General features: G+C 41.2%; 2 pseudogenes; both read left to right on the top strand.

Annotated features, from left to right (window-relative positions):
- Window positions 1–41: 41 nt before the first annotated feature.
- LOC149111410 (uncharacterized) lies at window positions 42–8,171 on the top strand (annotated as a pseudogene).
- A 1,892-nt stretch (window positions 8,172–10,063) lies between these two features.
- Window positions 10,064–12,454, top strand: LOC149111411 (uncharacterized; annotated as a pseudogene).
- Window positions 12,455–12,491: the final 37 nt, after the last annotated feature.

A 12,491-nucleotide genomic window follows, 5' to 3' on the forward strand; every position in this document is an offset into this window, starting at 1 on the left:
ACTTCCGCACAACCATAATCCTTTGCGCCTTGGGGGGTTGCAGATGTAAACAAAAAAATGGCGTCGCGAACTGTCAAAGACGAGGCGAGTTCAAAACTCCCAAAAACCTTCAAGGAGGTTCCAAACGTGACTAAACCAAAACTAAAGCAAATATGTAACATCTTGTGATTATCTTATTTTTTAATATGAGTTTGGAGTAATTTTTAACTAGGTATACAATCATACAATCAGACACTAAGGCGGCCTATATTAAGGAATATTGTATTCTGTTTTAAGCTGTCCTCAAATTCATTGGATTGACTTGTTCAATGTAACGTAATTTGGAATTTGTATTAAAGATTAAAGATTAAAGATCTTATTTATTGATTTCGAAAAGTCAATCGGGAAAAAAGCTCTGGTCAACATTTTATGCAGTGCTTTGAAAATTTCAACATCTGGACCTTCCAGTAACGACTCGCAAGGCTCTACAACTTCCTACACCGGTGTACCTTCGCTTGTAGACCTAGAGAAGTTAAGAATGGCTGACTGTTAGGATCGAGAAACGCCGGTCAACGTCCCATTTGACAAATCGCTCATATTTTGCCCAAAGATACCCTTAGGTGACCTAATTCTAAAAATCATATTTAAAGGTTCCAGCGAATTTTTATTTTTCAGAATTAGAAATTCGCGAAAATTTGAAAGCGCGGTCAAAGTGCGGTTTTTCGTGTAATAAAATGACCGAAATAAGGTGCGAGGACGAAGCGCTGCTTAAGTCTTAAAATAAACTCAATTGACTTCAAACTTCACACAAATGTGGAACAACCACTCTAATTTACTCCTCGCTTTAAACTAATCTCAGATATGTTGATATAGTGGTTTTCCGAACCATTTTAAAAACAGCTATGAAGCCTGTGAAAAGTAACGGCAAAATATAGGCCATGTTTAACAGCATAAAAGTGCATCTGGTACCTCACTTTCCGATTATTTTACTTTACAGCCTTAAAATATCATTATTAAAGATATACCATGCCAAGTTTCATGCTCGAACTCCCAGTATTTCCCTTTGTGAAACACGAAAATCTATGTCAATGTGTTGGGCGCAAATAACACAATAATTATGCACGAACCAGAGACAAATCAATTTCAATGGCGAAAGTAAAAGGCTATCATTAATTAGAATCCCGTCAATTCACTGCTATCAGTAGAAACATAATGTCCACTGCATAAAAACTGTTTTTAGACGTTTTCGAACCATCGCGCGTTAACTTTGTTTAATTTCGTGTCCGCCGTCATGTCTAGTTTGTCATCGCGTGTATTTCCTCAATGTCAACAGCACGTGAATGGTTGTCACAACAAACGCAAGAGATTTCCTGGAAACTTAATGTTTTCGATTCACCAAAACGCTTTAAGTTCGTTAAGACACAATAATGGGTCAACTTGCAATGCTGTTTAGCATCAAGGACGTTAAAGGACTGTAAATTAATCGAGTTGAAATATCTTGAAGCAAATCAAAATCGCGCCCTTATTCTAATTTGGTAAACAGCCGATCTCCGTTAATCCGGCAATGTATTACCGGTACAACAACAAAATCAAACCGAGGTCATCAAAAGTGTAAGTTTAAAAGTGTAGTGGCAAGTTCCAAATAAATTTCGCCTATATAAATTGGAAACAAGATGTGAAACGGTCTGACCCGAAACAAATAAACAAAATATTAATACGACTAATTTAACCCGAAAATGTTACAGAAAACATACCTAAAAGCCGTCGATTCCCCTCGATACCACTCCGCATTGCCTTAAAGAGCCCAAGCTTTCTGCTGTAAGAATCAGGGGCCTCATGAATCTGTATTTATTATATCGGCAACCATGCTGCGTGGCTGATATTCGAGACTCAGTAAAAGTTGTCAGACAACCGTACGAACAGCCCAGTCACGCTTTCGCTGCTCTTGCGCAAATGTTCATCATTTCGCAAGTTACATAAACCGACTACAAGTTTAAAGTAGTGACAGTAGATTAAAATGCGCTTTTTAACCGCGCGGCCATGGGCCAAGCGCGGTTCTAGGTTTACCCGTGGTTTATTATTTTTTTTTTTTGTCGGTGACCAGACGCAGACCTCCGCTCGGCCAAACTTTGAGTCACGCAACATGTGATGTTTTTCCGCCAGAAGCTGTTAAAACATAAATACACGGACAATTTTACGGATATTGTTTTCTTTTTTGTGGGTAAAATATATTTTCTTTTCGCTTTATCAAAGCGTTGGATTTAAAGGGAATAATAAATACGCTGAAAAAAGGTATTACGTCAGCCATGGAATGCGCTGACGTTGCAGCTTTCACTTTCACTACGTGACAAATAAGATCGTGTTTACTTTGCAAGTTTATTTCGGCAGAAGCGACGGTCATTAATTTATTTGTAATTTTACGAGTATTTCTTGCGGTTTTAGGCAAATGAAGTAAATCCTTTGACTGTTACATCGCAGCGAGTTCATAGATCGGAAAGAAAATTAAGTATTTGCAAGCCAACCAAAGAACGTGTCAGAACGTGCAAAGATTACGTCATTGATAGGGAAATAACCACCGTACTAAAGATAGCCGTAGATAACGCAATTCTTGAATTATGTGACTCGTGTGACTTCTTTGCTAACCCTTAACTCAAGAGAAAAAAAACAATTAAATTTAATCGTGACTTTAAAGAAAGAAAGCGGTTTGTAATAGTGTTCGTATCTTCATGCCCATACATATCCCGAAGAAAGTTCCAGATTAAGACTATTACGTCATCGGAGATGTCACAACGGCTACGACTGACGGTGCGATAATAAAGTTTGTGTTGATCAAGTGCTGTGATGTCTACAGTAATCAATGAATCATCAAAGATTGCTTTGGAATATGCACTGCGTTGCGACTGTAGTACTAAGAAAACAGTTAAATTTTAAAAGCGCGGTTATAAGATCTAACAGATCTTCTTGTTAAAGCTGTCCTATCGAGGAACAATTATTTCTTGTTTTTGAATGGCTCTTAGTTGTAGCTACAATCGGGGAGGGGGGGAGAGGGTATTCCCGGAAATTTCGGATATCTGTATGCCGTGGAAGATTAAGTGGTCTCCAGCTCTTAACGCCAACACTGAAACACTAGATGATTCTCGAAGTATCCCAGGGGTCACTAAGCTAAATAATTTTGAGTGTAGCTCCGCTGAGTCAATTAACCGTTGGCGCGCATATTGCATTGACCGTGGACAGGTGGAAAAACAGTTAAACCGGAGAAGCTTGTTGCACATTGTAATTTAACGTTGTCCAACACGCAGTCGGTCTCGTTGTAATGTTAATCGTATTTGAGAGAATCTCAAGTTTTCTTTCGACACATACTGGGGTGACATACTACTAGATGGGCGTGGCCAGGAGCCACGAGTCAAGTCAGTCAACTCGCCATGCTTAACCGAGAGGAGTGACTGCGACCTTAACATCAGTGCCATTATCAACGGGTGTGACCGAGGAAGCGTCTGCTGAGGTTTCCATAGATAGTAACCATGCACGGTAGGGGTGTATTAATGTCTTCAAGGCCGCTGCATTCGTGTCTTTTATAGGCTGTCTACTTTAGAGAGGCACTTGTCGCTGGAGAAATGTACTCAGTCCCTGGAGAGCTATTCCCTTATGGACTTAGCCAAAATGTGCTACAAACCTTGCTTGGAGCAGGCGTTTGCGCTTAACTCAAAGCCACAATAGTTCACCAGGAAGCCCTCGTTGCTTTAAAAAAGGTTTGGGCTCTCAGGGCAGTCAGTGACAAGCAGCAATCGTATCTTATGGCAAAATTCCGCGTTGGTCAAACGACAGGCCCAAAGGTTGACGCCGAACTGGTGGCGTGGGAATGCGCAGTGCCCGGGATCCTTATAATATTCGTCTTTTTCAGGTGCTAGTTTTTCTCTCACCTAAGTGCCGCAATGCGCCAAAGTGATCCTGATGAGATGCATGTTCAGGCATCTAAAGAGGAGAGAAATTTTAGTCAGGCAAAGGAAGTTGTAGAAATACTCCAGCTCCAGCATCTTTTGGTACACGACCAGCAAGACTCCTGTGCCTTGGCGATGGAGGGTGGCCTAAAGAACCTGAAACTGTCTATGCTACCGTACGGGTGCGAAGACATGGGACTAGATATACCTCTCCCACTCGTGCGCGGAAAAGCTCCAAACTCGGTGCTTCTGAAGTATTTTACTAACAACTGCACTTGGCGGAAGTATTCTTAGGAACTGTCGGTGTTTGGCTTCTTCGGTATTTAGCAAACACCTCTTGCGGTGGGGGGGGGGGGAGGGGGAAGGATCGTTAAATTTTTGTAGAGAAGGGGAGGGAGTAGAGGAGGAAGACACTTTAGAGGAAGAGCTAACGGTCGAATCGTCTCAACCTCGTTCCCAGGGTCTCTCATCTCACCGCCCCCCTGGAGCGAGCTCAGCATCAGTTCATTAGAATAACACAGAGGCCTATTAGGGTAAAGCGTAGGGACAATCTGCAGTCCTTCCACTAGTGGCTCACTATCACTCTTCTCGGTTAAGCATGACAAATTGACTGACTTGACTCGTGGCTCCTGGCCACGTTCATCTAGTAGTATGTCACCCCAGTATGTGTCGAAAGAAAACTTGAGATTCTCTCAAATACGATTAACATTACAACCAGACCGACTGCGTGTTGGACAACGTTAAATTACAATGTGCAACAGGCTTTTCCGGTTTAACTGTTTTTCCACCTGTCCACGGTCAATGCAATATGCGCGCCAACGGTTAATTGACTCAGCGGAGCTACACTCAAAATTATTTAGCTTAGTGACCCCTGGGATACTTCGAGAATCATCTAGTGTTTCAGTGTTGGCGTTAAGAGCTGGAGACCACTTAATCTTCCACGGCATACAGATATCCGAAATTTCCGGGAATACCCTCTCCCCCCCTCCCCGATTGTAGCTACAACTAAAAGCCATTCAAAAACAAGAAATAATTGTTCCTCGATAGGACAGCTTTAAAAAGCGCATTTTAATCTACTGTCACTACTTTAAACTTGTAGTCGGTTTATGTAACTTGCGAAATGATGAACATTTGCGCAAGAGCAGCGAAAGCGTGACTGGGCTGTTCGTACGGTTGTCTGACAACTTTTACTGAGTCTCGAATATCAGCCACGCAGCATGGTTGCCGATATAATAAATACAGATTCATGAGGCCCCTGATTCTTACAGCAGAAAGCTTGGGCTCTTTAAGGCAATGCGGAGTGGTATCGAGGGGAATCGACGGCTTTTAGGTATGTTTTCTGTAACATTTTCGGGTTAAATTAGTCGTATTAATATTTTGTTTATTTGTTTCGGGTCAGACCGTTTCACATCTTGTTTCCAATCTATATAGGCGAAATTTATTTGGAACTTGCCACTACACTTTTAAACTTACACTTTTGATGACCTCGGTTTGATTTTGTTGTTGTACCGGTAATACATTGCCGGATTAACGGAGATCGGCTGTTTACCAAATTAGAATAAGGGCACGATTTTGATTTGCTTCAAGATATTTCAACTCGATTAATTTACAGTCCTTTAACGTCCTTGATGCTAAACAGCATTCCAAGTTGACCCATTATTGTGTCTTAACGAACTTAAAGCGTTTTGGTGAATCGAAAACATTAAGTTTCCAGGAAATCTCTTGCGTTTGTTATGACAACCATTCACGTGTTGTTGACATTGAGGAAATACACGCGATGACAAACTAGACATGACCGCGGACACGAAATTAAACAAAGTTAACGCGCGATGGTTCGAAAACGTCTAAAAACAGTTTTTATGCAGTGGACATTATGTTTCTACTGATAGCAGTGAATTGACGGGATTCTAATTAATGATAGCCTTTTACTTTCGCCATTGAAATTGATTTGTCTCTGGTTCGTGCATAATTATTGTGTTATTTGCGCCCAACACATTGACATAGATTTTCGTGTTTCACAAAGGGAAATACTGGGAGTTCGAGCATGAAACTTTGCATGGTATATCTTTAATAATGATATTTTAAGGCTGTAAAGTAAAATAATCGGAAAGTAAGGTACCAGATGCATTTTTATGCTGTTAAACTTGACCTATATTTTGCCGTTATTTTTCACACGCTTCATAGCTGTTTTTAAAATGGTTCGGAAAACCACTATATCAACATATCTGAGATTAGTTTAAAGCGAGGAGTAAATTAGAGTGGTTGTTCCACATTTGTGTGAAGTTTGAAGTCAATTGAGTTTATTTTAAGACTTAAGCAGCGCTTCGTCCTCGCACCTTATTTCGGTCATTTTATTACACGAAAAACCGCACTTTGACCGCGCTTTCAAATTTTCGCGAATTTCAATTCTGAAAAATAAAAATTCGCTGGAACCTTTAAATATGATTTTTAGAATTAGGTCACCTAAGGGTATCTTTGGGCAAAATATGGGCGATTTGTCAAATGGGACGTTGACCGGCGTTTCTCGATCCTAACAGTCAGCCATTCTTAAAAGACTGGCAGAAAAGTCTAGATAGCGTCCCTCTGGTGATGGAGGAATCCGTAGTGGAACAGTTTTTAATCGGAGCTGGTTACAATGAGCAAGCAGTTAGAAAATATAAAACGCTTCGTGCATGGGAGCACAAGGAAGGAATTCACTCAGTAAAGTAAGTCTATAATTCTTATATTTTATTTATAAAAGTCTACATATTAATTTATTATTTCTCTGATTTTAGAATTCATCAGCGACCAAATCACAAAGATATTTGGGCTGTCAGAGGAAGCTGTAATCCTTCGTTCTCGACAGACAATGAGGAAAGCAAAGTCATGTACTTGGTGATCGAAACTTCCACTAACAAGCCAGTATATTCTTACTGTACATGCACTGTTGGGTATGCTATAATACTTTGACGATAACGTTTTAGTCTAGCTATAGAATTACTTAGTTCTTTAACTAATAGCTTGCTAAATTTTGTTTATTGGTTTGAGAGGAGATTGCAGCCATGTTGGAGGATTGATGTTTGTACTAAGTGATATTGTTGCTGAGGGAAACCAGCAATTACCATCAGATCTAACGTGCACTGATTTGCCATGTTCTTGGTCAGACCCTAAAGGTAATTTTAAAAAAAATAACTGGAAAATACACAGTATGCATTATAAAAACCCAACGTTTTTCATGTTTCCAGGTGCAAAAGTTGAACCAGTCCTGGTAGAGGATATAAACTTCTACAAAGCTAAGTTTGGCAAGATGCCTCCTCGTAAGAGAGTAAAGCCTTCTCCAGCAGTGACAGAAAAACATCATGGTATTGATAATCTAACCAAGCTGAACATTGAGCAACATAAGATGAACTTAAAGAGAAACATTTATCTTGCAAATCAAGGGAATTCATTACCACCAATATATCACATATTAGGAAATAAGATTCACTATCAATAATGGACAGAATTTGTGTTGATGATGAGAAGAGTAGAGAGATTGAGGAGTGTACTCGAGATCAGTCAAAAAGTTCCATGTGGTTTGCCCATTGCTCTCTTAGAATCACTGCCTCTAAATACCAGCGAGCTCTGATGAAAGAAACAACAAGCCCTTCAAAAGCTATGAGAGAAATCTTATACAACAGCAGCTATCAGTCAGAACATATGAGGGATGGCATTAAATCTGAATCAGAAATAATCAAACAATACTCCAAACAAACTGGCAATACTTTGCAACAGTGTGGATTTTTTGTCTCCAAGTCACACCCATTTTTGGGTGCTTCTCCAGATGGCCTTATAGGCAGGGAGGGATCAATTGAAGTTAAGAAAATTCACCCAAGGAAGGGAAAAACACTGGAAAGTGCTCTCCTCAGGCTTAACATTATTGAAAGAACTGATGGCTGTTTGTCTGTGAATGAAAATCATCAATATCATTACCAAATGCAACAACAGCTATTTTGTACTGAAAGAAAGTGGGTTGAATTTGTGGCTTCTGATGGTTATGCAATATTTGTAAAGTGCGTTTTACTTGATTATGATTTTTGGAGCAGAAATTTGCCAAGACTTGAAAGTTTTTACTACAATGTAATTTTGTTAGAGCTGGCATATCCAAGAGTGAAAGATGGGCTTGAGAGAAGCTACAAGCTACAAGCTAGTTTCCAGGTACGCCACGAAATAGTAAAGACAAAAATCAAAAAACCCTCATTGGAAGTGTATAAAGTTAAGATAAACTACAATTAAAAATGAATTACAAATGAAGACAGTTTAGTTGCAAGATATGTCTAACTACGTGTAACATGTAAAATTGTCATAACAATTGTCACACAATTAGTAAGTAATTTGAATAACCAGATCGACATTTCACTGTTTTAGGCCTAGGGCAAACGTCGAATCTTAGTCGAATTTAATTCGTCGAACCAATTAAAAAATTTTGAAATAGGTGCATGAATGGTGCGACGTTTGCTGCAATTAAATGCGACTCAAATTAATTGGTTCGACTCTAGCATAGGTTCGACTTGCCAAGTCGGATAATGCGACAGTGGTTCAGCGTTTCAGCAAACGCCGCTCTAAACACGCGCTGAACTCAATTCATAAATCATGCAAATTACAAAATAATTGAGTCAAATGTATGGACTGGGCACACGTTACAAAAACAACATTCTCCTCCATCTGCCAAACGCTATGTTTCCCCCTGACGAGCATGCGACCGGGAATGCATTCTCGCCCTCAGAGGCCGCGCTCCTTTTGGTCAGCACCAAAAGGAGCGCGGCCTCTGGGGACGAAAATGCCGGGAGAGAATGCCGAAAGTCATTGCTGACATCGCACAGCGTAATGGAAATGTGTTGTTCCTGTTTCATTAACACTAAATATAAATGCTTGAAAAGCGAATTGCCTACTTGCAACAAATGCTCAGTATTTGAAGAAAACGAGGACGTTGAGGGATAGACAGCCGATAAAAGCGTTCCATACTGCGAGGCTTGTGACAGGGACCTAAAGAGAGCCGCGCCGGGCTTACCGTTGTCTGAAGAGAAGAGTATCGACATTTCGCTAGCAAGTCCTAGCAGTAACTAGGCGTACACCGAGTGAATAGCACGGGGACAGGTGCTTATTCCCTTTGTTTAATGAAGTGCAACTTGTGAAATAAGATCGACGCTGGTTCGACGTTTGCTACCACGCTGGAATTAAGTCGACTGTTTGTCGCACCTATTTTTAATTTATTCGACGCGACTTGGATTCGGCGTTTGCCTTAGGCCTTACTCACTTGTGCTAGCTTCCTTCACTTTGGCTTGGATTTGAGGATAATTACTTCTGTAGTATCGCTCTTCAAACTGTTTCTACTCCTTCGTGAAGTATTGGAAACACTATTGCTGTGACTTAATATCGATGGAACATATCCTTCGGCTTTTGGATCGTCTGACTTTGCACCACCAACGAAGTGCTCAGAACAAATTCGAGTGTTATCGGTCGGAGTGAAGTTCTCGCGTCGAATTCTTTTCAGCCATGCTTTTCTTCGGGATAAATCTCCCGGAATTCTATAGAATTGTAGTTTAGGATTTCTCTTGCGGTTATTTGAGCAGCCATGAGCACAACAAAACTCGTTTTTTTCCCATAACCAATAGCGACTCGCTCCCAAGACAAACCAATATGGCGGCAAATGAATACAAGCTACCCCCTAAGACGCAAAGCATTATCGATCATGTGCAAGTAGAGAATAAAGTACCATGCATAATATGGACCTCGAATTGATTGCGTTTTGGCCTCGGATTGTGAAGTCGCAACGTAACCTCGTTCCCGGGGTCTCTCTTCTTTCCTCCCCATCTTTCTCTCTTCTCTCTTCACCCCCCAGGGTGCATTCAGTGTAGGTTACACCGAAGATCCAAAATGTTGCGGCGTACTGGTGTGCGATTGGGGTTTTTGACGTAAAGCGCCGTTCACATTTATATTTGCTGTTGCTGGCGTACAAACGTGATAACTATGGCTTCTTAACTTCTATCTCTTTATCCCCCGTACTGTATCCTGGCCGATAACGGGCATTTTATACAACCCATTCCAGTCCAAATTTTCCCAGTGAACATATTGTGAAGAAAATTGGAACTATTTGAGCAGACCACTGAGAGAAAGAGAATGAGAGTATGGCTGGCCGTTGGCCGCGTTGCTGCATTAAATTTAAAAAGCCTTGGCGTACCTTCGGCGTGGAAGTCTTGCGGAATACAACCTGGTCCGCCCCTAGAGTGTGGGAGAAAGAAAGACCTGGAAACGAGGTGAACGCAACGCGCTGTGCTCGTGGGAAACGTCTGCAGCGAGTGCCAAAACGGTATGTTAGAATGCGAAGAGACGCTAAAGAACCCAGCTGCCCGCTTTTCATAATATATTTGTTACATACAGGAGACAAAGGAGTTTTATTTGAGGTTAAATCCACGATAAGAGCATCGTTACGCGCTCACCCTACAGTCATTTGCTCTATATGGTGTGAGTACAATGGAACCCCGTTAATACGGTCACCAACGGCCCATGAAAATGTGACCGTAACAACGGTATGGCCGTAGTTACGGGGCAGGGCCGAATTTCATGACTGGTCTATTCTTGGGTTTCGCGTGACGTCACAAGCTTTGCTCAAATCAGTGTCCGCCATGTTGTTGTCCCTCGGGTGTCAAATTTATGCTAATAATAGGCCATTTCTATGTAAAGTGAAGCTTCTCTATTATCGCTCTATTATTCGAAAAAAACGCTAAAAGCGCCGGGCATTCATCTTAAGGTATCCCAGTGCTCTCAGACTATGCGAAAAGCTTAGAGAGTCGAGTAAAGGAAAGATATTCGCAAAAGATCTCGGTCATAAGGGTTGACCCCGCAAGCATACCAGCCGAGCAGTTCAGTCCAGAATGCTTGCCTCCTGCGGAAGTCTCAGACTTGCTGAGTTACCTCGTTCTTGAGACCAGCTTCTACACCAACAAGCAGTTCAAGGCGTTCAAGAGTCTGGAGGCGTATAATCAAATGGTGTCGGGATTTGTAATCTCAGTTGTAGGCAAAGTAATCGCCGACAAGTATGTCGTGAGAGCAAGTGTTCGGCGCGGCATTCACAGCGTATGAATGATCCTTTAGCGAACATTTGGGTCATTTCCGAAAACGATGGGACTATTTTGTCAGCTCATTGCTTGGGAAGCAAAGCTGGACTGGCTGATTCATGCTCAAATACCGCGAGTGTTTTATTTTATTTAGAGGCAGCTACACGAATTCATGGCAAGCTCGCTGGCACACTGGTAAAATGCTCATGGATTTTGCTGACATATGTCAATGAAGTGCCGTATGCGAGGGTTAAGGACATCGATTTTTCATCGGCTAACAAACTCAAAGAAAAGCTCGACCAGAAAATTGGGGATCTACAACAGCCGCAAGCCTCGAACCATACAGCAGCTTCTAGTTCTGGGACTGCATCGGCCGGCGCATCAGCGCCTCAGCACATGCAGCGCACATCGGCGCCTTCGAAAGAGGAAATGGGTCAGCTTCATGTCAAACTCAACCAGCGCAAAATTAAAGCAGTAGCTTTAGGTTTAATCGATCCTTTTGCTGACCAATTTATCGACCAAAGCCGCTCTGTTCAGGTAGTTTCAGACCGAAGTGTTTGCTACAAAATCGTTCACTCTCTAGCACTCTCAGGTTTGTAACGTCGCCGCGACTCACCGCAGAAATCCACTCGTTTCTCCTCTTAGTAGTGAGTTCCTTCTGTTCTTCCCCTTGATTTGTGATAATCTTAGGTATACAAAAAAACCCTAAGCCTTTATCCTTTCCAACTTTGCTCGAACAGCCAACAACAACGCATAAAACCATCCCTTATTTCTCACATGAACTCTTCTTTAGATACGGTTTGTTTACGCTTGAGGGACACCAAGATGGCGGTTAGTAACCGTTGCTAAGCTATTGGTCACGTGGGTGAAACCCAAAAATTTTAAGCGACATCTTGAGCCGAGACATCACAGTTGCACTTCTCCTGACTTCCAACCAACTGTTCTTTAATAATTAACATTCGATATGCAGGTATAAATGTTAAAAGACTCAGTAAAACTTCAATCAGTACATACAAGATTAACAATGGAGAGATGAACATAACTGGTTTGAGTGACCGTAAAAAGGGGGTAAAATTGTAGATTATACAGGTTGGGTTTTCAGAATGTAGTCGTTGGCCGGATTAACGGGATTTTCTTGTAAGAAAATGTAAGGGAATTTCGCCGGGACAAGAAAAAGTGGCAGTAATAACGAGGTGACCGTAAGGCGGGGTTCCACTGTATTGTGATACGCCCAGGGCAAAACAGCATTTTTTTTAGCCAAAATTCTTACAATTATTCCAATAATTCAGTTTGTTCTATCGCATTCTTAGAATTTCGATTGCATTTGGAGTTTTTAATGCCCCTTTTACTATTTCACCCGTTGAAGACTGTATTTTAAGCAGTCGAAAGCTTGTTTTTATAATATTTTGAGCCAGAAAACGTTTTTAAATTTGCTTGAATAAAGCTGCTAATTTTAAGTGATTAACTGTCATTGCCGATATTGAGCATATTAATATTA

Source organism: Orbicella faveolata, unplaced genomic scaffold (genome assembly GCF_042242905.1).
Source record: "Orbicella faveolata isolate gen_17 unplaced genomic scaffold, um_ofav_v1 contig_24, whole genome shotgun sequence".
Classification (NCBI taxonomy): domain Eukaryota; kingdom Metazoa; phylum Cnidaria; class Anthozoa; order Scleractinia; family Merulinidae; genus Orbicella; species Orbicella faveolata.